We start from the raw sequence: 26,804 nt of genomic DNA, 5'->3' as shown, positions 1-26,804 counted from the left end.
CCACCAGGTGTCTCTGTAAACTCCCTGCAGGGCCCCACACGAGACACTCGGGATAACGTCATAAGTAAAATCCGTGGTTTTTAACCAGCTCTAAAGCGATGGCGCAGACACACAGAGAACAGTTGGAAATAGAACAGCTCAAAGACTGAGTCTACAGGACTGCTGGCTAATAGCTGAATGCTCATGTGATACAGTCTACTAACGTACTCGAGCTATGAAGCCGATTATTACATTCAGTTTGTCCTGATCAATGTACTTTCTAGAATGTCCCTGCATTATTCTTTTCTCATCCCTTAGCCAGATTAATGTCTAACAGAGCACAAGTCTGCAAGAGCAAAACAGTATTTCAGGAAGGTCTGAGAGAAATCAATTCTTCTCCTGGGGTTTTAGGACTAGACCTCTCACTCCTGAAGGGCAGGGGAATTTGAAAACCGCATGCATTCAAACCATTTCCTTACATTAAAAAAAAAAAAAATTAGTAAAGGCATAGAGTGCCGTGCTCAAAGTCCAGTAAACAGAGTGGAAGAAGAGTCGTGGTATTCTTCGAAAAGTAAGTTTGCTTACGCATGTTATCACCCCCCACCCCGCCCTCCAAAGGAAACATAAACACTCCAGCAAACAGACTGTTTCCTCTGACCTTATTTTTTCCTGAGGTCATCCTCCAAATTAGCCCTTCTTCATTCAATACCCAAGAGAGATCAGGAAAATGGCTCTTGTGGAAAACTCTGCGATGATGTTCCTTGAGTTGTTCCAGCTTATCCAAAAGCATCTGTTCTTCATTTGCAAATTACTGCTACTCCTAGGGGTACCAGGGTGGCTCCGTGGGTTAAGGGTCTGCCTTCGGCTCAGGCCACGATCTCGGGGTCCAGGGATCGAGCCCCCCATCGGGCTCCTTGCTCTGCAGGGAGTCTGCTTCTCCCTCTCTCTCTGCCCCTCCCCCTGCTCGTTCTCTTTCCCTCTCAAGTAAATAAACAAAAAACCTTTAAAGAAAAAAACAAACGCTTAAATTACAACTACTACCCACCGCAGGAACAATGGCTAATATTTATGGAGGGCTTTCATTACATGCTTGTCAGCGTGATAAGAGAAACTGACAAAAATTATGTCCTTAAAAGGTCATTGCTCTGGGCTTCCGTGAGTCAAGCCCACCGGGTTTTCTCCTAGCTTTCTGGGCAGCTCGTCCTCATCAACCCCCTTCTTCCATGTTGGGTTTCTCAGATTCAGTCCCAGGCCCTCTTCTCTTGGTCCGTGTAGCAGAAAAATCCTTGCAGTTAAAATACTGTAAGTAAAAACCTGTAAGGAAAGAAGAAGAAAAAGTGGGTCTGAGATGATAAATTAGTTACACTCACTGAAAAGGGATTGACATCCTCAGGGCGATGAAATCTTCATATTAGTGCTTCTTACCTTTAAAGTGCAGTCAAACCATGTGTGGGTGGATCTCTTGTTAAAATGCAGGTTCTGAGTTAGCTTGTCTGAGGTGAAGCTGAGATCTTCGTACCAAGTGGTGTTGATACGCTTCAGTTCCCGAACCACGCATTGAGCAGCAAGGCTCTAGACGATTCTATAATGAAAATGAGGTACAGATAAAGTATGGCCAGTTAAACTGACAGACCAGATCAGTGTATAGCAACAGCTGAATGGTGGGATGGCGAGTAGAGATTGTGGGAACTTTAAAGGAATATATGTTTCTGGTTTCTAAAACTCAAAATCTATTTGAACGTAAAAGGAACTTAAAATTCCTGTGACATCAGAAATGAGACTTGATTATTTTTTAAAAGGCTCAACCTAAAGACAGTTGTGCAGGTTGAATTGTTAGGTTGGGTATCCCCACCGAGAATCAATCATTTAATAGCAGAATCTGCAACTTTGGGTAGTCTGAATGTTGGGGGGAGGCATGTGCCCGCGTGTGTGTCTGTGTGTGGGTGACCTTATGATTATTGTGACCATAAATTATAGAAATAGGGATCCCGGGAAAGTATAAAATAAAATAAGAATTAAAATATGGATAACAATAGAGATGATGAACAAACAACCTTAAATCCATGTAAATGGATTTTTACTGTGTAAAAATAAATTTTGCACAGAAATTTCTGTAATCATTGCAAAACTCATGTGTGTTTTATCGGGTTTTTAAGACACTGGATTCATTTAAGAATATCTAGTGTGTTCCTGTTGTGATTTTAGTTAAATGGATAGAAGAACTTGATTTAGGCTTGTGATCAACACTTAAGTATTTGGAGAAAATTATTTCCTTAAAAACATAAGTTTTGCTCTTTATTTATTTATTTAGTTTGTTATTTTAATTTTATTTGTTTGAGAGAGAGTAAGCAAGAGAGAGAGAGAATACGTGTGGGAGGAGGGGCAGAAGGACAGGGAGAAGCAGACTTCTTGCTGAGCAGGGAGCCCAATGCGGGACTCCATCTCAGGGCCCTGGGATTGTGACCCGAGATGAAACCAAGAGTCAGGCACTTAACCCACCGAACCACCCAGGCGCCCCAAGTTTTGCTTTATTAGTTATATATGCACTACATAAAGAAAGAAATGCTGACTTTGAAGGTGTAAAAAAATGCTAGTTGCTTAATAAGTTTATGAGATGGTCTCATTGACCTTTTTGTCATCTATCACATGCTCCAAGCTCCCTGCCAGCAAGCCTTCCACAGTTCCTTTTTCCTAGAATGCACCTCCCCTGATTTTCATACGCCTGTTTGTATTAAACTCAGTGACTCTTACCCTGGATTATGAACCCCTTACCACTGTACCCTTATAGCCTCACAAAGTTATTAGTATTATCTCATGTACAGATGAGGAGGCAGGCATGGAAAGGTTTTTGGTTGTTGTTATTGTTTTTAAGTTTTATTTATTCATTTTTTTTTTAATTTAAAGATTTTATTTATTCATTTGACAGAGATCACAAGCAGGCAGAGAGGTAGGCAGAGAGAGGAGGAAGCAGGCTCCCTGCTGAGCAGAGAGCCCGATGTGGGGCTCGATCCCAGGACCCCGGGATCCATGACCTGAGCCGAAGGCAGAGGCTTTAACCCACTGAGCCACCCGGGTGCCCCTATTTATTCCTTTTAAAGAGCGAGCATGCAGGCAGGGGGGCAGCAGAGGTGGAGGGAGAGAGGATCTCAGGCAGACTCCAAACTGAGAGCAGAGCCTGATGTGGGGCTCGATCTGACAACCCTGAGATCATGACTTGAGCTCAAATCAAGAGTCATACCCTCAACCAACTGAGCCACCCAGCCGTCCCAGCATGGAGAGTTTTAAGCAACATATCCAAGTGGCAGATCTGGGATAGAAGTAAAGTCTCTCTTTCTTGTGAGCGCATGATTAGTAGTATTGTGCCGAATTCCGTAAACAGGGATCTCTAATGCTAAGTGATAATTCTATTCAGATAGTCTGCTGTGATCTGCAAACACAAAGTCACATAATTACAGGAACTCCCAAAGCTTTCCCTAAAAGGGGGATTTGGGACAAATCTTTAAACACTGCTTCCTTGAAGGGCTAATTATGGGAGAACACAATGAACATATATACCTATAATTAAGGCCTAATATAAATTATGCTACGTGCCCTTCACAAAAATCCATGCACTAATAAGAAATCAAAGGCCCAGCACAGTGAAATTTCCTAACTTTTTTACCTGGAGAGGCAGAAGAGCACAGCAGCTAATTGCTTCTAAAAGGATTCCGGGCCCAGACTGTCTGGGTTCGAATCTTAGAGCTGCCATTTTTCAGCTGAGTGGCCTTGGGGAAGTCACTTAAATTCCCCGTGCTTGGTTGATTCATTTGCAAAGAAAGCATCATAAAGGACCTACCAGGAGGTCCTTCTGAGCTTAAAACACGAGTGTACCTCTAAAAGGAGGCAGTGGACATTTACTATGCACCTATTAATACAATAGACACATAACGAGTCAATAGAGGAACCAGGACTCGAACCCAGAATATTAGACTTTCATCTCCTTTCCACTGAATCAGATTACTACCTTATTCGCTTGGGCTGCAGCTTGCTCACGTTTTCACTCTGCAGGCAGGCTACGCCTTCCATATACTCCCCTTCCCCATTTCCCCTGCTGCCTTGCTTTTCACTGTGTAATTGAAAACCCCGACTGCAGAAGATTTATTTATAGCAGGAAAAAATTAGTGTTATTTAGCTTGAGCTTTTCTGGAACCATCAGTCCATTACTGTAAGAGCATGCACATTTACACTGCAACATCATTCTGTTTTCCCAAGGCCCTGTAATCATTAATTAGCTACTCAAAACAATGTTTATTGAATGTCTACAGAGAGCGAAGCCTGATCCAGCCTTCTTCCATCAGAATCCAACATCTTCCCTGAGCACAGACTCCCACATACCAACCACTTGCTAGACTGTTCTGCTGCAATGTCCCACATGCCCTTTAGACATGGCCACAATTAACTTACCTGCTCCCCAACCTTCCCCAGCTCTCCCACGTGTTCCTGATTTGGGTGAATGGAACCAACATTCCCATCTTTCCATGCCCAAACTGGGATCTGGCCTAGACTGCCCTCACAACCCCCACCCCTCCCAATCAATCACCAGGCTTCATGGAACTCATCTCCTAAGGCCATATGGTCCTACTCCTCAACCACTTCCTCTTCCAGTCCCTCCTCCACATTGTAATTACATAGATCTTTTGACATCTGACCATGACACAATCTCCAGCCCATCTGAAATCCTTCCATGTTACCTCATTCTCCAGAGGCCGGAGCTCCACTCTGAGACACAGCCCTTCATATTCTCAGACCCACCTTCCTCTTGGAGTTTTACCCTCAGAGGACTGGCAGCTCCCCCTGACCCATCCTGTTTTATACCTTATTCCCTCAGCCTAGAGTACTCAACCTGCCTTGCCCAACCAGGGAACAATTGCTTCTCTTTCAAGACTGCTTTTGAGAGTTGCCTAATCCATGAAGCTTTTTTCCAGCTCCTAGGGGCAGACGTCTGGACCTCCTCCTCTGTGTTCTTGAGGTCTCTCTTACATACTGCTATTATAGCGCCTATCCTATTCTTTAATTGCTTACGTGGTTATTCCCCCCAACCAGACTGAATACCTCCCCAAAGCTCTACTGGTCTTGGCATTCCCAGTGCCTGGCATACAAGAGGTGTCCAATAAATGCTCATGAAATACATGATCGTAGTGGCAAGAGCAAGAGCCTGTCAGGAGTTCTTCTGAGGGCCCTTGCTCACCTCCTGCCCCCATACCGCACTTGCCCAGGCAGCGGTGGTCCGCCTCCCTCGAGGAACAGCTCGGCCCCATGTCCTCTGTGAAAGGATGGCGGGTGCTGAGCGCTTTGCGTCTTCACCTTCCCACGCAGGTACCTGCGCCAGCGAAGCTGCCTTAAGAGGAAGATGAAACCCGGATGTAAATGCACCTGGCAGAGAAGCTTCTACTCGTTCCCAGCTCCAGCAGTGTTCCGGCTTGTCAAGACAGAACCCTGTTTCCGAAGGGGTGCGCTGGGTTTGGCCTGGGAGCCTGCAGATTCCAGGGAGAAGGGAAGGAGCCAGGTGGGCTTAGATTCCACCTTCGACCCCGATGCTGTGCAGTTGCAGCAAAGCCACGCGAGTGCTCAAGACCCTTAACTCCCGGAAACAGATCCAGATTTAACTTCTCTTGAGCAGCAAGCCCTTTGGCAAAGGGGAAAAGTCAGAACTATTTTTGATGATTATAAATATTTTTGGATAAAAACTAAAATCATTTGCTACTCGGGTGCCTGCGTGGCTCAGTCGGTGAAGTGTCTGCCTTTGGTTCAGGTCATGATCTCAAGGTCATGGGATCCAGCCCTGTGCTGGGTAGGGAGTCTGTGTCTCTGTCTCCTTCTATCCCCAACCCCCCCCCCCCTCCACTCCCACCACCCCCACCCCGGCACTCATGAATGGGGGTTCTCTCTTTCTCTCTCTCTCTCTCTTTCTCTTGGTCTCTAATAAATAAATGAAATCATTAAAATAAAAGCCGTTTGCTATTTTCCTAATACAAACAGACCCCGGGAGGAAAACTCCCACCAGGACTCTGCTACTTAATTTAGTCTCCCTGCAAATATTTACTAAATGCTGGGTAAAGAGTTTATGGGAGAATTAATTCCTTGTTCCTTTCTTCAAGGTGTCTATGGAAGAAAAAAAAGACAAATTTCTAAGAAAAGCTGAATAATAAATAAATAAATAAGAGTTAAACAAGTAATACAAGAAGAATATGCCTCAGAGGGCTGACTCACTGCCAAAGGAGAAGTTCAGAGAAGGGAGAAGACGTTGGCCCCCAGGGCAGACTGACTCAAAGGGCAGAGAGAGGATCTCCCCAGACAGGTTGGGCCAGCAAGCCCCTCGAGCTAGAGGGCATGGGGTAGGAGTGGGGAGCATCTTGGTAGAAAGAATAGATTCTTCCAATTTGGGGTTTAAGTTTCTGTTTTGCTACTTATAAGCTAGTGATCTCAGGCATTCCTTAACCTCTCTGCACCTCAGTCTTCTCAGGGCCTCCATACACCATTCGAGACTGCAAACGTTACAAACATGTGCTAAGGCCTAGGTAAGAAGATGAAAAGAGATGAGTTTTGCCTCAAGAGCTACCACAAGAGGAGGGTCGGTAAATACTAGTCTCCGTCTTCCTTTCCCCTCCAGGTGTCTGTCCCTTTTTTTTTTTTTTTTTTTTTTTAAGATTTTTTATTTATTTATTTGACAGAGAGAAATTACAAGTACACTGAGAGGCAGGCAGAGAGAGAGAGAGAGAGAAGGAAGCAGGCTCCCTGCTGAGCAGAGAGCCCGATGCGGGACTCGATCCCAGGACCCTGAGATCATGACCTGAGCCGAAGGCAGCGGCTTAACCCACTGAGCCACCCAGGCGCCCCCAGGTGTCTGTCCCTTAAAGGAGGGTTGACCAGACCCAGTGGACTATTGCTTAGTGAAATGCAGGATATGGGTAGAGAAGGGTGGAGACAGGGAAAAAAAAAAAAAAAAAAGGTGTGGAGACAGAAGCAGCTCATTACCATCCACTTCGGAAGATTCCTGCCCTCCTGCCCCACCCTCTATGATGAACCGGGGCTTTCCTTCCTGAGGCCTGATTTGCAGCCATCCCCTCCCCCCACCCTTGTGCTTTGACAAAGTCTCAGGGTTGCCAAGGTCAAAGGCAGTAACCCTTCGTCAAAGGCTATCATTATCCCAAACGCCTGCTATTTACCTGCTTGCTTAACTTTTGTAATTGCGAGAGACAACCACGAGGGGGCCCAGGAGCAAGAAGCTGAGCGCGGACCCTCTCTATCAGGCAGAATGCCTGCCATTCCTGCCCCAAACTGAAGCCAGGGTCCACAAAACACACACTGCGAGCTGGAAAGAGTACCTTCTGTACCTTCTGCAGTCTCTTGGTAAAGAACATGGCTCCCTTGAGGCTAAAAAGCATTCTTAACTCAACCCATCCTCCACGGCCCATCAGGCTGGGCCAAGGGTTTCTTAGCCCGGATTCCATTTTTCAGTGTTTTCTCCTGATTAGAGCCCTTTGGCTCAGCAGGATTGTCTATAATGACAGTAAATGGTTCACACGATGATGAGGCAATCTTTTCACATCCTGAGCTGCCATCCGTCTTGTAAAGCCTTGTCCCTGTCTGAATTCCCAACCCCAGATTCTCAGGAAAGCCATCCACCTGGGGTTATTGGTTTGGGTTCCTGTGTCTCCCCGCAAACCCACCCCCTACCCCAGTTTCTCACACCACAGGCAGAGACTTGAATAACTAATGTGCTCTACCACCTATGGCAATTCTCATCCAAATCAATCACTCATTTGCCAACACGCGCACGTGCACACACACAAGCCCACAAAACTCAGGTCCCTCTGTGCGTCTGGGGGTCACGATAACTCAAGTCTCTGTGACCAGACCGGAGTGGCAAAGCTTGTTTTTCTTTAGCAGGAGTCCGCTTTCGCAAGGGTTCATCTCTTACATTTTCTTTGAGACGCTCACGCACACTCCAGCAACAATGGAAAGGAGCGCGATTTCCCAAGCAGGTTGCCTAGAAACCACTCCTGTGTTTCTGAAACTAATTTAAACATGAAAATTCAGCTCCTGACTCATGCCAGGAAGGCATATAATGGTTTTCGCAGTATTTTACTTTCTTTTTTGTTCACATTACAAAATTATGCATGCTCGTTGCACAAAAATGGAAAAGAAGATGAAAATACACAGGTCCAGAAAGAGAAAAATCCCCCATCATCTCACTCACTATCAGAGGCAATCACTGTAGCCAGTTGGGGATATTTTCTTCCAAGCCTTTTTTTTTTTTCCTACATATTTTTAACATTGTTGATATTAATACTGAATTTACATAGATCTTGTTTTTTGTGGGGTTTTTTTTTTTTTTTCCACTTCGTATATTGCCAGCCTTTCCCATCTGGCTAAAATTCTCAGAATATTGATTTTTTAAAAGACTGCATTATATTACAGTCAATTTTCCATTATTTACTTAACCATTCCCTTAATGCTGCACATCTATTTCCAGCCTTACCTCATTTGAATCAACGTTGTCATGGCCGCCTCAGTACAAAATGCTATGTATTTCCTCATTAAAAAAAAAAAAAAAATCAAAGAAGGAATTTCAAAAAGCCTGAATGTTTTAGAATTAGTTCAAAAATTTTAGAATGTTTTAGAATTAGTTCAAAAAATTGAACTAATACATGTTTGTAATTTTTAAACATTTAGACACTACATTAAAAAGTAAATTAAAAGAGGGTTGCTTTGTCCAGGAGCACTTCCTAGAGGTAAACACTGCTACCAGAAGTTTTCTATGAATATAGAACCACGTATCTATGTTTATTTGATACTGCACACTCTTCTATCATTCACTTACTTTTTATTTTTTATTTATTTATTTGACAGAGAGGAAGAGAGAACCCAAGGAAAGGGAGGAGTGGGAGAAGTAGGCTCCCCACTCAGCGGGAAGCCTGATGCGGGGCTCGATCCCAGATCTTGAGATCATGACCTGAGCTGAAGGCAAACACTTAATTGGCTGAGCCACCCAGGCCCCCCTACCATTTGCTTTTTCCACTAACTGCACCTTGGGCATCTTTCTACCTCAATCCAAACTGATCTCTTTTTAGAAGCTGCGAGATGGTCTATTAGGTGACACGCTATCACTTATATGTCCTGGACGAAGCTTCTGGGTGCACTTGATCCGCACTGGGTGAGCTGGGTACCCAGCAGAGGGTCTGAACCTCCACTGCTCCGTCCACACCGCCCCTTGGTTGGAAAAGGGAGCAGATGGTAGCACAGGCAAGGGCTTTTCCGCTGCAATTAGCTTTGTAGTCTATAGAGGTCTCCAGATTTTTCCCTTTTTGGTTCTTTTGTTACTGTGGTTTTCAAACACAAACCTTTTGCTAATCCCCCCCCCCCACACCTCACTTTCTCCTACCTCTACCCAACCCCAAGGAAATACCGTTCTACCTCGGCTTCTGGGAGTTCGACATTCTTATTTATTTATTTATTTATTCATTTATAGATTCCCTATGTAAGTGATCCCAGGCAGTATCTGCCTTTCTCCGTCTGGCTTATTTCATTGAGCAGCACTCCCTCCACATTCATCCCTATGAATCTGGAAATGGCAGGAAGTTCCTTATTTTTTTAAGGCTGAATAGTATCATTCAATTATTACATATAATGCATTCACTTAATATATAATATATATTATACTTATATTTATATATAATACATACATATATATACATATATATCTCTCCAATATGTGTGTGTGTATATATACACACATACAATGTAAGTATAATATATATACAATATAATTATATATATACATATACACACACAATCATATTTTCTTTTTTTTTTTAAGATTTTATTTATTCATTTGACAGACAGAGATCACAAGTAGGCAGAGAAGCAGGCAGAGAGAGAGGAAGGGAAGCAGGCTCCCTGCTGAGCAGAGAGCCCGACCGGGTTGGATCCCAGGACCCTGGGAGCATGACCTGAGCCGAACGGAGAGGCTTTAACCCACTGAGCCACCCAGGTACCCCAATCATATTTTCTTTTTCCACTCATCCATCAACAGACACTTAGGTTGTTTCCAAGACTTGACTATGTGAACAAGACCGCAATGACCATGCAGTATAGATATCTCTTCAAGATAGTGAGTTCATTTCCTTTGGATAAAAACCCAGAAGTGGGATTGCTGGATCTCAGGGTAGCTTTATTTTTAATTTCCTGAGGAACCTCCATACTGTCCTCCACAGGGGCTGCACCAGCTGGCATTCCCACCAGTAGTACACAGGGGTTCCCTCTCCTCCTCACCAGCTTTTGTCATCTCTTGTCTTTTTAATCATAACCATCCTAACAGGTGTGAAGTGATAGCTCTTTGCGGTTTTCGTCTGCATTCCGCTGCTGGTTAGTCACATCGAGCACCTTCTCACATGCCTGTTGGCCATTTGTATGTCTTTTTTGGGAAAACGTCTCTTTGGATCCTTTTTTTAATTTTGGCTTATTTGGTTTCTTACTGTGTGAGTTCCTTGTATATTTTAGATATAAACCCTTATCAGATTTGTGGTGTGCTACTATTTTCTCCCATTCCATAGTTGCCTTTTCATTTTGTTGATGGTTTCCTTTGCTGTGCAGCTTTTTAGTTTGATGTGGTCCCACTGGTGTATTTTTTGCTTTTGTTGTTTTGCAACTGCAAACTTCTCTGATCTCCACACCTGGTGATTTTTTTTTAACATGTTCCCCTGCCATTTATGTATCTTTGTTTATTTATAAGTTATATACATATACTACTTTATGAGTATATTACTGTTTACATGCTAGAACAGATATTAACAATGGACATTTTATTGGGTTGGATTAAAGATGATATAAATTTATTTGTCTAATAATAAATTATATTTTATTATATTTAAATTACATAATAAGACAATTTTACTCTTTTTTTTAAAAAGAAAGATTTTTTTTTTATTTATTTGACAGAGTGAGACACAGCGAGAGAAAGAACACAAGCAGGGGGAAATGGAAGAGGGAGCTGAGCAGGGAGCCTGATGCAGGGCTCGATCCCAGGACCCTGGGATCATGACCTGAGCCGAAGGAAGATGCTTAACCCACTGAACCACCCAGGTGCCCCCATTTTACTCTTTTTGGTAAGAGCAATGTGATTTCATATGCTTCGCTAAACTTAAAAATATCCACTTACCATCCTGTATTGCTGTTATTCTGGGGTCTGGTTCTAAGTTCAGCTCCTTTCAATAATTGATTTTAAGTGTTGTCGTTTCTGGCCCCACTCGGAGTCCTGCCCCCCAAAAATGCAAACTCGTTTTGAACATTTGCTTTGTGCTCACATTAGTAAGTTTAGCTTTGATTCATGGCTCCTTGGGAAGAATCTTTTTAAAACAAGCTACCCTTTTTATACGCTTTAGCTTACCTGAAATTAGGTACTATCCTCCATAAATCCACTTACGCAGACAACTGTCCAAACCCAGGCCTGATCTTCTGCTTCAGACCTACTCTCCCTCCTCTTGCACGTCTCAGCTCCCAACAACGCCAGCCCCCCAGCTGGTCAGGCCAGAATCCTTGTGTCTCTTCGTCAGCTTCCTTTCCTTCTCTCAAGGCCAGGTGGAATGCCTTAGCAAATCCTATTAGCTCTACCTTCCCGACGTTTCCAGAACCTGAGCCCTTCTTGTCCCTTCTCCAGTTACTGTCCTGGTCTAAGCCACGCCCTTCTCTCCCCTACAGCTCTTACACCGGGGCCCTGGTTGTCTGCCCTATTTCTGTCCCTTCCCTCCACGATCTCTGCTTCATAGCAGCACGGATGAGCCTTCTAAAGTTTTTCTGGGGGGCGCCTGGGTGGCTCAGTGGGTTAAAGCCTCTGCCTTCGGCTCAGGTCATGATCTCAGGGTCCTGGGATCAAGCCCCGCATCGGACTCTCTGCTCGGTGGGGAGCCTGCTTCCCCCCTCTCTCTCTGCCTGCCTCTCTGCCTACTTGTGATCTCTCTCTGTCAAATAAGTGAATAAAATCTTTAAAGTTTTTTTGATCTTGTTTCATTTTGTTTTGGACACAATGTCAAACTTACAGAAAAGCAAGAAGACGACTAGTGCAAAGAGCACATTCCCTTACCCCATAGTCCTCTCTAGATAGTATTTTGCCCATCCGTTTATCCATGCATCCATCTAAAGGGCGTGTATGGTAGACCATTTGCTCCAGAACACTTCAGTGTGTACTATTGTCTTGCATGACCATGGGATAATTACCGACCTTAGTAAATACAACATTGATACGGTAATTTTATCTAACCTACCATCTATCTTCCTAGCTTGTCAATTGACCCACTGATACTCAATATGACACTTTATTTTCTGTAGAACAGGACTGAGGCTGAGATTAGGGTCAGGTGTAAAAGTCAGTTGCTAGGACTCAGGAGTCTCCTTCAATATGAACATTTTGTATAGTCTTTGTCTTTTATGCTACTGATGTTTTTGAAGAATACTTGTTCTCTCTCCCCTATGTTTAAAACAATTTTCTCATTCTGGGTTTCTGGATCTTTCCTCATCATTAAATTCAGGTTATGAATTCCTGGCCCGAACTTCACTGTGAAGCTTGGTCCTTGGCAGGGTACCACATCTGGAAGCCCCCAAAAGTTCATCTGCCCCTTGTTGGCAGCATAAACGGTCATCACTGGTCAAGATGTAGTCTTACTTCTCCACAGGACAGTGACTGCTTTTCCCCTGGCAATGAATAAGCAATCTTTGGGTAGGTGCGTTAAGACCCTGGGTGGCTCAGTGGGTTGAGCCTCTGCCTTCGGCTCAGGTCATGATCTCAGGGTCCTGGGATCAAGCCCCGCATCGGGCTCTCTGCTCAGCAGGGAGACTGCTTCCCCCTCTCTCTCTGCGTGCCTCTCTGCCTACTTGTGTTCTCTCTCTCTGTGTCAAATAAATTAAAATAAAATAAAATAAAATAAGACCCTGCAAATATCCTGTTGCTCATCAAAATTTCCACTTCCAGTTAGCAACCGTTGAGGATTCTTGCCTCGGCTGGTCTTTGACAGGATGACAGTAAGTGGTAACTTGCCACCCCAGCACATGCAGCACGCTGGCCAGCACGCATCATTCTGCTCCCAGCAAGAGCCCTTTCTTCCCCCTCATCCATTTAGTAGCATGGATGAGTGGATTGAGTTTTTCAATATTTGATAACCCATTGCTGTCTTTAATTCCCCTGATGCTCAAACCGTCCTCAGTTTACACAGTGTAGGCTGCCTGGGTCCCTGTGCCCTTCTTTTAAAATGAGATCACATATAGGTATTCCCCATATTTTGGAAGTTCACGCGAGGCTTTTACAAAAGACCCACATTCGTACCTGTTTTCACTGTGTCCTATGCTCTGTCCAAAAGAAGCATGTCCAGAGTCCAGACTCCGGATCTACCCAGCAAGTATCTAAGTTGCACATGTGCCCTGGTCCAGGTCAGAGTAGGTAAGCCAGGTGTCCAACCCAGGATCATGTGTGGCACCGAGCACGGTATCTGCACATAGTAGGTGCTCTATAAATATTTCTTGAATGAAGCAGCAGCATGGTTAGAAGCACGGACTTCTGAGCTAGGTAGCATTGGTTTAGAGCCTTGGCTATCCTGTGAACTGGCTTTGTGGTCTTGAGCAAGTTACTTAAACTCTCTGTGTTTCAGTCGCCTTATCTGTAAAGTGGGGATAATAGTAGTTGTGAGATTAAATAAGAAAAAACCAGGTTTGAGCAGCACCTAGCACACAGTAAGAACCCAACAAGTATTCGTTATCGATATTGGTTAGCTAGCATTCAAGAAAGAGGTGTGTGGGAGTACTCAGGCCAAAGTGGGAGGCCATTAAAGGTGACATAAAGGATCTCAACCACCTGCCAGGCAGCCAAATAAACGTTGGCCAGCCCCAGGAAAGGAATTGTTGTTATTAAGCTGAAGCCAGATACCTTTTCCTAGAGCTTCCAATATACTCTGTTATGCTCTAGAACTTTCTAGATCTTTCCCTCTTTGATTCTAGGCTTGGTCTTCTGACCCTCAGGAGTCATCCTGGTAAAAAGGAAGATGTTACCCCGGGTGCTACACTTGGGGGTGCCTGTCCTCATTCACTGTCTCTGCCAATCTCTGGGGAGTCGCTCTCAAATCAGAAGCAACGCTCAACGGGGGCTGAGGGCCCGACAGGCATATGGACCACTGCCTCATTTCCTGGTTGGATGTCCAATGTTGACCTCTTCCTGCCACACGCAGCTCATCTGCTCTGTCTGCTAGAGCTCGACAAGTATTATCTCATAGCCCTGGTGGTTAACCCACAAACTGTTTGCTAAATGGCCCCAAGAAGCAGACAAGGCTGCGTTTGTTGTTGTTGTTGTTTTTGTTTTGTTTGCAGCTTAGTCATTTATTAAGGCACTGATGCTAGCGTTCTTTGGTATTTGTAAGGAAGTTAGGCAATGGCAACTTCTGTTTTCCACCTCTGGCCGGTGGTAGGAGGGGCTCGTCAAGCACAGTGTGCCTTAGCAACTGACAGGAACTCTGAAAAGGCTCCCTTCTGGTCTGTGGCTAATCCAGGGGACTTTGGGATCCCCATTTCCTCGAGATTAGAGTGCTCACAGCAGACGCCCTCTTTATCAATTAGCTGCGTGTGCTTCCTGTCCCAGGGGTTTGACACGGGTAATTGCAGCTGTGAGGACCGGATATAAACAGGGACTTTGCAACCACAAGCTTCCTCATCTGTTGCTGCAGCCTTTCTGCTTCCAAAGTTCAGCAGGAAAATAAAGTAGATCTCCTGGTTCACAGCTCCATTTCTAGCCAGTTCCTGCAGGAAGGAGTCTTACTGAAGGATGACAAGGTTGAACGGACACGGAGGGCCAGTCATTGGTGATCTATTCTGATCATCTATAGCATTTAGTAGTCACAGTGGAAAGGAAAAGCGATATGTTCATTTTCTATTTAACGGCTTGATTATAGAGGCCAAGATCGTGTTATAAGAAGTCATAATGTTAGAGCAGGAAGGGACCCTGGAGATCAAATAAAGTAACCTATTTTAGGGAAACTGAGGCCCCAGGACATTAAACTTCTCTCTCAAGACCATCACGTTGGCCAACAGTAGAGCCAAAATCAGAACCACAATATCCTAGCTGCAGGTGGAAAGTATTAGTCCTCGCACCAGTGACGTTTTCACAGCAGCAGGAGAAATATACAAGGGGCTGATTTTAGTCCTGAGATAGGCTCGGCCCAGCAACAGACTTGTAGAGGAGATGTTAACTGTGTCCAGATCCATTCTCCCATTCTTCAGTAATAAAATGCCAAAGGTTAGCATGGCACAGGGCTGTTCAGGGAAAAATAAAAAAATGTTACACTTCCTAGTATGCCTAACAATGAACTCATGCCTGAGTCCTGGTCAGCAGGATGTAAAGGAAAGTAGTGAGTGTTTTAAAGGACAGAAGTGTACACTTTCCTCCAGACCAATGACTGGAATGCTGACCCGAGGTCTGGAGCTGGAGCAGTCATCTTGGGCCATGAGGCAGAATGCGTGTGTTGAAGAGGATGGAACAACAAGAGAGCAGAGATCAGGACACCACCGTACCATCCCTAGTTTGCCTCTTCTTATATGAGAGAAAAACATTTTTTAATCATTTTAAAACCACTGCCATTTGGGAGTTTCAGTCTCAAGAAAAATAATGTAACTCTAATGCCAGCCATAAAACTATTTTGACAGTTTCTTGCAGAATTTCCTGGAAATTAGAATTTCATTTCCTGTACCTAGTGCCTGCATAAGAGAAACACCTATTTCATAGAATAAGACGAGAGCCAAGGAAAGAGCCCATCACAAAATCTAGCCACTCTCTGCTGATTTGACTTCATTTGGTTTTTAGGCCAGTTCTTCCTTTAAAACAAACATTCCCTGGAAAAGCTAACTCCATGGTTCACACCTGCAAATCAGGCCTCCTGTACTGATTGGTAAGAGGCATGGGGAACAGGTGTAGTTGTGTCTAGGCTTCCGGAGGACACATGACTCATTGCAGGGGTGGGGGAGTAGGCCATGTGGGACTGATGGGATGGGAGGGCAGGAGACAGGACGGTGAACAGGTGAAAAGGGAGGGAGGTGCACAGGTCCTGATTGCTCCCTGGTAGTCCGTCTACTTGTACTTGTCTTTGGGATGCTGGGACAGCACATGACCACCAGAGGGCAGCAGCGGGAGGCGAAATTCCCGCAGCCTCCACATAGGGCCTCGAACCACAGGTCCCCAGTGGAACCGACTTGCCCTTCCAACCTGGGTCTCTCTGCTTCACGTTGTCCAAAGCTACGCTCCTTACCAGGAGGAGTGGGAAACGAGTCGCTTCCCTGAGCAGAGGAGGCTGAACCAGCAGCTTTCATAGTCATCAGTTCAAGGTTCCCTGACAATAATCGTTCCTTCCCTCTACATCACACATTCAACATTTTACTAAAATAGACTTTACACGGGACTGTATTTTTTTTTTTAAGTTAGTCTTGCCCTAAGCAATAAGACCTGTGAAATAGCGGGTTTTATGTGGCATAATTATTACATCAAAAAATGTGGGGCATCCGGGTGGCTCAGTGGATTAAGCCTCTGCCTTCGGCTCGGGTCATGATCTCAGGGTCCTGGGATTGAGCCCCACATCAGGCTCTCTGCTCAGCAGGGGGCTTAGTTCCCCCCTCCCCCTCTGCCTGCCTCTCTATCTACTCGTGGTCTCTCTGTGTCAAAGAAATAAATAAAATCTTAAAAACTAAAATGTCTGTATCACTAGAAAATCCTCTTGCTATTGCCAGTGGTACACTTAGAGAAACACTGCATTATTTTGCCAGTCCCCCCAATGACCCAACAAAAGAAGGTAATACTATCATCCCCATTTTATGGATGAGGAAACTGAGGCTCAGTGAGATTAAATAGCTTCCTCAAGAGTTTTCACCAGAGCTGGGATTTGAGCCAAGGTCTGTATGACTTAAAAGGGCTTGTCCTTGCTTTCTCCCAGGAGCAGGAAGGCAGTGACCTCTAAAAGCTGAAGAAGAGGAGGAATCAGGGTAAAGACTTCCAATCCTGTATGAAATCCTCCCTTCAACTCTCCCTCACTTGCTCCATTTCTTCTTTGCCCTCAGTTCCTAAGAACGTCTCCTTCTCACAAAAACAGAACACTCCAGAATGCATTCCCTCGTAAATAAAGGCTGCCAACTCCTCATCAGGAATAAAATGTCCTTTGGAATTTTCTATCATTTCTAAAACGATGATAAAGAAATGTGGCTGCTTATAGTTCTGAATATAGCGATGGGGAAGAACTGAAGTTTCTTGAAGAGTCTCACGACAGACCCGTGGGAGGCTGCAGAGCGTGTACTTGTCACAAGGAGCCCAGAGGACTGCGGAGAGAAGAAACCTTCACATTTACCTAAAGCAACTGCTCATACCCGAGCTTTATGGTGACAGGCGTGGTGGAAAAGAAAACCCCAGACTCTGCCCCTTACCAGCTCTGTGACCTTGGACAAGCTACTATCCTCTCTGAGCTTCAATTTTGCCCTTGACCAGAGAGGAGAACCGATCCCTGTCTCAGAGGGTTATTATACTATTAAGTGGGGAGCCTGTAAGTTAGTATTAAAACATGCTACTATTATTGTTATTATTTTAAATTGCTGCGAAAGTAAAAAAGGGCTTTCTTGTTCAGAGAACAGTTAGCTTAAAGTAAATTGTAGCACTTGGGAAATATTGCCTTGTTTTCTTGGAAACTTCACTTTAAAAAAGAAAAGAGGCTCTTTGTTTAAATATCCCATTGACTGTTGAGCCAGCCCCCTGGGCCTGGGTTGGGAGGCCCAAGGCCATTCCCTTCCTTTCTGTAAAGCCTAGAACTGGTGGAGTCTTTTCCTTGCAAGGGCAATTTCCTTTTGGGGTGGGGGTGAGGGTGGGGGTGGGGCTGGGGGGGGTCCCTTGCCCCGCCTGCCTTTCTCCTGACTATTTTCCACTGGCACTGTCCAGTAGAAAGATAGTGTGAGCCACAGGTGTCATTTTAAGTTTTCTAATAGCCATATTTTAAAAAAAGATTTATGTTGTAATTTTGGTGGGGGATGGGCAGAGAGAGAGAGAATCGCAAGCCAACTTCCTCCTGAGCATGGATCCCCACACAGGGCTCAATCTCACAACCCCAAGATCACGACCTGGGTGGAAATCAAGAGTCAGACCCTTCGCTGAGCCACCAGAGGTCCCAAGATCTTGTTATTCTTAAATAGTGAAGAGTGCATTAACTTTTTGCCAAGAGCACTGTTCTAGATTTGAACTCCAAGGGTTAAAGCTTCAAAACTTAGAACCAGTATTTTGAAGGAGGGGAGTTTTTAGTCAAAAGACTGTAGGTGGGAAGAAAAGTCTAGAATCCAGTCCCCCTTTCATTTCCGTAGAATATGGGAATGAACACCACTTGTTGCCCTGTCGTGGAGAAGTGGCACTTCTCATGGGGGGGCTGGGGGGGTGGAGTCTGACACTCACAGGCCTGTCGTTTGTGCTGGAAGGATACAGATGCTAGCCACGTGGAAGCACCGCGTGCAGAAGGAGACGGAACAAAAGCAACCCTGAAATCTGGGCCCACGACAAGATGCTCTTCATGAAAATTTGCCTTCAATTTAGTCGCCCAGTTAACACTCCAGAATGTGCTGGGGTTGTTCGCATCAGTGACTTGCAACAGGAGAACAGATACAGCAACTGCCGAAAATAAAAAAATTTATTTATTTTGAAGATTTTATTTATTTGACACAGAGAGAGAGAGAGAGAGAGGTCACAGGTAGGCAGAGAGGCAGACACAGAGGGGAGGGGGAAGCAGGCTCCCCGCTGAGCAGAGAGCCCCGAGGCGGAGTTCGATCCCAGGACCCCAAGACCATGACCCAAGCCAAAGGCAGAGGCTTAACCCACTGAGCCACCCAGGCACCCCAAATTTTAATTTAATTTAAATGTATTTTTTTAATTAAATTTTTATTTAAATTAAATTTTAGTTTAATTTAAAAAAATATAAAAGGAAAGAAAGGGGGCATTTGAGTGGCTCAGTCGTTGAGAACCTGCCTTCGGCTTGGGTCCTGATCCCAGGGTCCTGGGATGGAGCCCCTCGTGGAGCTCCCCGCTCGGTGGGAAGCCTGCCTCTCCCTCTCCCTCTGCCCCTGCTTGTGTTCCCACTCTTGCTGTGTGTCTCCCTGTCAAATAAACAAATAAAATCTTAAAAAAAAAAAAAAAAAGAGAGAGAGAGAGAAAGAGAAGGAAAGGAAAAGAGGAGCTGAAAGACCATTTCCTAAAGCAGAAAAGAAATTGTTAAATTTTGAAGTACCCCTGACCCCAAAGTCTCACTTCAGACATTTTTTTCCTCTTTCCTGAATATTCTAGCCCAGTACACATGACCTTTTGCCTCTGCCCCAGGGCCCCACAGAGAGTACGGGCAGGACTGACAGGACATGACTTTGCCCAAATTACTTTCACTTTCTCCCCACCAGGCCTCGGTCACAGCCACGGAGAACTGTTTTCCATGGTGCTGAGGGCATTTCTGTTTTTCTCAGCACCAGGCAGGCAAGGCTGAAGTCAGAGAGCTTGGTGATGCAATGAGTTTTCCAGCTGCCAGTGACACTAGTACCTCATCACATCTTTTTATCTTCCTCTCTAACCCCAGATGGAGCAAGCATCCACGTTCTCAGGAACCAAAGCCACCTGTTACCATTTGGGATGAGTGAAGCAACCTTTGTCTACTACTTATCTACCATCTGACCTCACAAGACGGAAGCTACGTACTGCAAGTCACAGAGAAACAAAGATGGAGGGAAACTGGGTCCCCAACATCATAGAACCACATCCCAGCTCTGAAGCTTATGCGTGATGAAACCCCTATCCCCCTCACAACTACTACCATCCCCCATAGCTCTCAGTGAGCCCTGTCATTACCCTGCTCTACTCTATCACCAGCATAAATTTAAGCTCTGCGGAATGACAGATAGCCTTGGGAGAATTGCTCTCTGTCTCGCCAATGTTTCTTTGTCACGGTCTATCTTGATTATTCTGGAGAATGGTGACTCACTCCGTAGAGGTTGATTGACCAAGGAGAGAGAACATCATTCCTATTACAGCCTAAATGTAGATATCTGGGACCCCCCCCCCAACCTGTCCCCCACCACCACCACCGATAAGTAAACAGCTACGTCTACAACAACTTGTCTATTCCTGAGGGCTTTATCTGTCCAATCAGCTTAGTGTTGAGGGAGTTTAGAGCTGTCAGACACTCGTCAATGGCTGAAAGAGAAAGAAATACAGAAAAAGATTTGTCAGTAATCACTGTGTACCAAACTCACATTTGTCTTCTGTCTAGAAAGCTGGTCATTGACTTTGACTGTGGTCTCATTGATGCTGTTAGAAATATTTTACCTCTAAATGAAAATAAAGATGAACTGCCTCTCCAAAGAAGCAAAAGGTAAGAGATAATTAAAAAAAAAAGAAAGAAAGAAAATTTGATACAATTCCGTTTGATGTTTGATGACATTCAGTGTCTCAGAACGGTGATTTGGGGATAATTTTCCCTTTTGATCTTGCGGTATGAACAGACACAAAGACTATGTATATAAAAGAATAACCTGGGTACACAAGGCCGAAAAAAGAACTTGCCAGGAAAGGGAAAAACACACATATATAAATAAGCAGAAATAGTAACTCCTGTTTATTCAGCGATAATTTCTTCTCCACTCCATACCTTACCAACCAATTACTCAGCAATACACGTCAATGTAAAGAGTATGGTAAAACCAATTTTTCAGATTTAGCTCACTTTACTGCCAGGTCAGCCCTCTCCATGGGTACCTGTCCCCTACCCCTTCCACCACCCCCTTCTCCCTCAGGGACCAGAGAATTGCACTCCTCTTGATTTTTCCCATAAGCCGCAGGGACCTAGAATGATCTGAAGCAGATACACAGTCTTCTCAATGTGCCTCTCTCTTCCACTTTCTTTTCTTGCTTCCCTGCACCCATGACAGACTACCCTCCTCACTTGGATTCTTCCATCCCTGGCAGTTTTGTCTGTGATCTCTCTTGCCTCCTCCGTCTGATTCGGCGAGTCTGTAAGCATCCACGAGGCTGCACGACATGGAACGAACAGAGGTCAGCAAAATGTCAAAATCCTGGCTTTTTACTGCCTGGCTGTGTGATCTCTGGCAAGCTACTGAACATTTCTGCCTCAGGAAGAAGTAGCTCTAATAGTACCTCAGAGGAATTTTGAGGCAATTCAATGAGAAAAGGTACATAACGTTTAGGGCACATAAAGTACGTATTAAAGAGCAAGGTTCTTTTCTTGCCCTGTCCGTTCCCTCCGGTAGTCTTGGTTTAAAGGATTCTTTGTCACCAGTTACACTAAATAGGGTGGCGTCCTTATTACTCAGATTTCATTCAGTGTTTTCATTCATTATTCTAAGGAACACAATAACATGTCATTTTTGGTGCCTGCCTCTGGGGAGGTCGTGACATCTTTTTTTAGTCATAGATCATTTTCATAACCAGCTCTTTACCTTCACAGAATACAGCAGGGTCTGCTCAGTTTGAACCTGTGAGGATCCTCAGTGGTTTCCCGGAAGCCCGTCTCAGCCCCTGGGGAGCCAGAGGAGTATCAACCGAGAAGTTTCTACTTCTCTTCCACGCAGAGGGCACTGCCGAGAAAAGGTGGGAGGGCTGCCTGCTCAAGTGTGGCCTTCAAAGACAAGGTGGAAATGAAAGAGAGGTGAGAATGGGCGCAGTAGCCTATGAACCCGAGACACGTAGCTGTGGGGAACCGCGGCCCGTACGGAGTCATTTGCATAAACCAGTTCACAACCGGAAAATGGAACCACCTGCCATCACAGCCTGGAAGACAGGGACAGGGTTTTCCAGTATGGCTTTCATTGTAGAGGAGATCACACCTCATCTCAGCTCTCAGGGCAATTGATTGGATGCTGCTCACACAGGTTTCTTTGATGAGGAAAAAATTGCAAAATCATTCATTTTCTTTTCCTTTACATTTCCGTTCCCATGAAGTCAGAGGCCAGACTCAATAGCAAACAGGGATTAAGATACAGCTGAGGCTGCGTGTAAAAGAGACATAAAAATGGAATTGTATTTTTCTGATATAACAATTTGCACATTAGTTTTCCAGAGCTGGTTCATGTTCTGAATATGAACATGAAACTAGGTGTTGGAGACCCAGTTTCCCATCTTTTTGCTCTGTTATTCTCAATACAGAACTTCCATCCAGTGATGTCAGATGGCTGCTCTGGCTCCTACCATCTCATCAACATTCCAGCTGGCAAGAAGAACAAAAGAAAAAAGGGAGGGCATCTTGCTTTCCTTCACAAGAAGGCTGGAAGTTCAGGAGCACCTGGGTGGCTCAGTCAATTGAGTGTGGGACTCTTGATTTTGGCTCAGGTCCTGATCTCAGCGGTGGGATGGAATTCCCACAGGGCTCAACACTCAACGGGGAGTCTGCTTGAGATTCCCTCTCTCTCTCTCTCTCTCTTTCTCCTTCTGCTTCTCCCCCTGATCATATACACACATGTACCCTCTCTCTGAAAGAAAGGAAAAGAAAAAAGAAAGAAAGAAAGAAAGAAAGAAAGAAAGAAAGAAAGAAAGAAAGAAAGAAAGAAAGAAAGAAAAGGAAAGGAGGGAAGGAAGGAAGGAAAAGGAAGGAAGGAAGGGTGGAAGAAAGAGGGAGAGAAAGTAAGTCTGGAAATCCCAAATATCAATTCCACTTTTATACCATTGGCCAGAACTTAGTCACATGGCCATGCTAGTTGCAAGGGAGGCTGGGAAATGTAGTCCTAAAGGGGCACACATGAGTGGAGCTAAGACATCACCACAGAGGAAGGGTATACTGTGATATTGGGGGACAGTTGCAGTTAGCACTCTGCCCAAAGGACCCAACAGATTTATAAAGCACTGAAACCTGCTGGGTATAAGGACATCTGCATATTTTATGTGGGTAGTGAAGCCTATAGGTGAGAGAAAAGAGAAGAGCCCTACTTAATACTGTCAGGCTAAAATTCAGGCTCAGTGTTCCAAATCTACTGGTTTTCAAGAGAAACCAGAAAAGATTTTTTTAAATATGCTATCTACCAATTTTAAATTGTTGGCTCAAAAATATTTTAACACTGTACGGGCTACATTTATCTGTAGACTGACATTTGGGCCCCTGTGTTAGGTTCCATTTGCATGAAAATCTCGACTGTGTTTACCTTTCAGCTTGAAATGCTAAACTTTACAAATCCAAAATCAGAGCTAAAAGGCAAATATATTTAGTTTAAAAAAAAAAAGTTGATCAAGACAAAGTCTTCAAAGTAAATCATTTCTTGGCTTGTGAGTCAGGCACTGAAACACAAAAATCATGAATTGGTCATGGATTTCCTTCATCCTTCAAACATCCTATTTCACTTTTAGGTGTGAAAGAACTTTACTCTCTCTCTGGTTTGCAATGATCTGGTAGTTACTTAACTGAATAAATGAATTGGAAGAAACACTCAGGCTCCATTTTTCAGCACAAGGTAGAAATGACAGTAGGCACAGCAGCCGTGAATGTTCCACTCAGAGCTCCTGTTGTGGGAGCATCACTGTTGCCCCCAAAGCTGCCAGCCCATCTGGATCTGCTACCATGTTCACGTGAAGACCCGCTCCTGGTGAGATTCTTCCAACCCATGACCGAGCACAGAAGGGTACCTTCTCCAATGGTGGACTTTGGCTCCCAGACTCCCCAGCGGCCTAACCAAACTTCTCTAATTTTTTAATTTGTTTTTTGTTTTGTTTTGTTTTGTTTTGTTTTTTTGAGAGAGAGAGAGATAGCACACATGTGCAAATGCATGGTGGGGGGAGGAAAGGGCAGAGGGAGAGTCTCAAGCAAGCTCCTCCATGTGGGGCTCAATCTTACTACCCTGAGATCATGATCGGAGCAGAAATCAAGAAAGGGACACTTTGCCCACTAAACACCCCCGGGCTAAAGCATTCTTATAACTGTACTGCAGTCTAAGACTCCTCCAACCGTACCCTCCTTCCTTTCACAGGTGTTAGAACTCTCTCCACTTTCCCCTGCCCCTCCTCCTCTATCCTTCGCAGACCTCCCCCCTCAGAAATCCCTTGCATATCTAATCCCACCTTGACATCTGCTTCAGCGCAGACCTGAACTACCCCAGGAGGCTAATGACAGCAGCAGCAATTACAGGAGCAATTGCGAGACTGTGTGCTGGGTGCCCGGCATGGGGCTTACTTACACAGGGTGTCAGAGACCAGGGGGCTGCCGGCGGGGCAGGGGCGCAGATGGGCAAAGTAGGGAGGGGAGTAAGAAGTACAAACTTCCAGGAAAAAATAATGATGATGGCTGACTTTACTGCGTATGCTCTAGGACCATACATTACAGCCTCACAAGCATTGTCTTCACAAAAATCCTGAGGTGGGTAGTGGACGGCCATTCTCCTGATTGTAGGGATGTGCCACCAGATTTGAGAACTTGCTTGAGATCTTGTATCCAGCAGAGGGAGATGGTGATTGAAACCCATGTTGGTCTGACTCCAAAGCCCAGTTGTTCATCTGTCAGGTACTTGTGTACCCCTCCCAAATTCTCCCATCTCCAAATATCACCATGACTTCCATGATTGATGGCGCCTGCATGATTATTTACTTAATATTTTTCTTTAACTAATTTTTAAAACTTGACTCTGTTTATTTAAAAAAAGGAACTTCATATTCCTAAAATAAATGGTCGTCTGTCAACCCTGACAAAAAATAATCACCATAGGGGGCACCTGGGTGGCTCAGTGGGTTAAGTCTCTGCCTTCGGCTTGGGTGGTGATCTTGGGGTCTTGGGATCGAGCCCCGCATGGGGCTCTCTGCTCAGCAGTGAGCCGGCTTCCCTTGTCTCTCTGCCTGCCTCTCTGCCTACTTGTGATCTCTGTCTGTCAAATAAATAAATAAATAAATCTTTTTTTTAAAAAGGGAAAAAAAATAATTACCATAAAAACAGAACAACGGCATCAAATTTTAGCTAGGCAATATAATAACATTTAAGAAGACATTGTATCTAACTAAAGGCTCAAAATCCGAGCTCTGCACTCATTTCATTGGTTTTTTCAAGGGTAGAGTAGTAAGTGTTAGATGGTAAGGAAGCACTAGCATCGCATGAAGATTTTTTTTTTTTCTTGACAAAACCAGAAAGATCGAAAACACTAAGAAGGGACTAACTTTCCCAGTCGGTGTGTCCATGCTCTTCAACGTTACATCCACGTACCCCTAAAATCCTCTTGCGGGGGGTAGGATTTGGGAAATGATGACTGATGGAATGGAAAGAATGCTCATTTGGATGGAAAAACAACTTTATACCTTGGTCCCTGGCCCCCCAAAGAAGGGAAAAGTCAATCTCATAACTTTTCAGCCTCTGCAGGTTCCCAGTGCTCACAATTGTCCCCTTGGTTTATCTAGAGGGTGCAATTTTTCAAAAAGTAAAACAACACCGGAGCCTGCAGTGTGAGTGAAGCCCGCTCTCGGGGCAGGTGTATCCGGTAGAGAAACAAAACACCGCTCTGTGGTTAGGCCGCCTGGTGCACTAGAGTTCAGCACATTCACAAATCAGCCTGCCTGGTGGGGGGTTGCTGAAGCCCACACCGCGAAGACATGGCCCCTGTGTAAAACCCGCCCAGCCTTTCTGGGTATAGATGACAGCACTGACCCAGGGCTGAGCAAAGGGCAGCCCACAGCTCCTGCCACCTCTGAGTTGGGCCTCCCTGCCACAGCCCCTCTGTCACTCAGGGCTGGGGTCCTCCTGGGTCCTCCAGGGTCACGTGCCGTTGCCGTGGCGCAAGCCGGCTCTGGCCACACTGTGAATGGGAGAGAGCTTTGAACCCAGCAAGGAGGTTGCCAGGGCTTGTCACCAGCCATCCTTTCTGACTCGGAGTTCCTGAATCAATTTTCATTAGGATCACTTGCATTTGCTCTGTAATTGATTGGCAGATGTAGTTGGATCTGGGAGTGGAGACAAGACTGGGATGCTGCAGCGGAGAAGTGTCTCGGGGCTTCTGCACCTTGAACCCCTGCCTTGTGCCCACTCTGCGGATGGGAACACAGAGTCAGGAGAAACTGAAATGAGTGGCTTGAAGGCTGAGGCGGGACCGTGGGTCTACGACAGATTCCTCATTCTCTACCACTCTAGGCCTCTGGATCTTCCGTATATCATTCTTTTGAATTAATCCCCATCTTAGCAGACATAAGAAGTGGAGAAGGAAGGGAGGAATAAGTAATATTTGTGGAATGCAAAACACCTTAAACGCCTCGTCCCGTTTAATGCTAAAACCCCTATGGGGTGTGTGTGTTCCCCTTCTTTGCCAAAAAGAAAATTTTGAAATACAAGAGGCTCATTGCCAAAGGTCACCCAAAGCGAGAATTCAAGCCCAAGTGGTCTGACCCCAGTGACCAAACCCATAACCACCACGCTGTCTTTTCAGACTGACACACGTGAGTCCAAACCCAGACTCTATCTTCTGTGTTATTTGGGGCAAGTCACTTGACCGCTCTGACCACTGTTTTCTTATCTGTAGAGTAAGGATAAAAATACTGATTATCATTTAAGGCTGGTAAATAAAGCACTAAATGAGGTTTTTTGTTCAGATGTGCTTTGCATAGTGCCTAGGATGCAGGAGGAACTCAATAAGTGCTAAGTAGTATTAACAACTGAATCGTGACCCTAAGACGATCCACTTCCTCTTTCCCTCTGTAATGGCTGTCCTCTTTCCAGTTTCCACCTGCTGTTTACCTAAGCAGAGCCTTCCCTTTTGTCTCCGTCACTCAGCAAGGCTGA

The 26,804-nt window shown here is 44.9% G+C and overlaps 1 long non-coding RNA gene across 2 annotated transcripts; it reads right to left on the bottom strand.

Moving 5' to 3' along the window:
• Nucleotides 1–954: 954 nt before the first annotated feature.
• Nucleotides 955–5,674, bottom strand: LOC116583909. 2 transcript variants are annotated; one of them, XR_004282965.1, is made up of 3 exons: nucleotides 5,207–5,674; nucleotides 1,405–1,561; nucleotides 955–1,293 (listed from the first exon to the last, which is right to left on the bottom strand). It is a non-coding gene; the product is annotated as an uncharacterized LOC116583909 (long non-coding RNA). The 2 variants fall into 2 exon arrangements; XR_004282964.1 differs by lacking the exon at nucleotides 5,207–5,674 and adding an exon at nucleotides 4,423–4,566.
• Nucleotides 5,675–26,804: the final 21,130 nt, after the last annotated feature.

This window comes from Mustela erminea, chromosome 2, assembly GCF_009829155.1.
Source record: "Mustela erminea isolate mMusErm1 chromosome 2, mMusErm1.Pri, whole genome shotgun sequence".
In the NCBI taxonomy this organism is placed as follows: domain Eukaryota; kingdom Metazoa; phylum Chordata; class Mammalia; order Carnivora; family Mustelidae; genus Mustela; species Mustela erminea.
The sequence above is the reverse complement of the archived record's forward strand: the minus strand, read 5'-3'. Positions and strand labels throughout refer to the sequence as shown.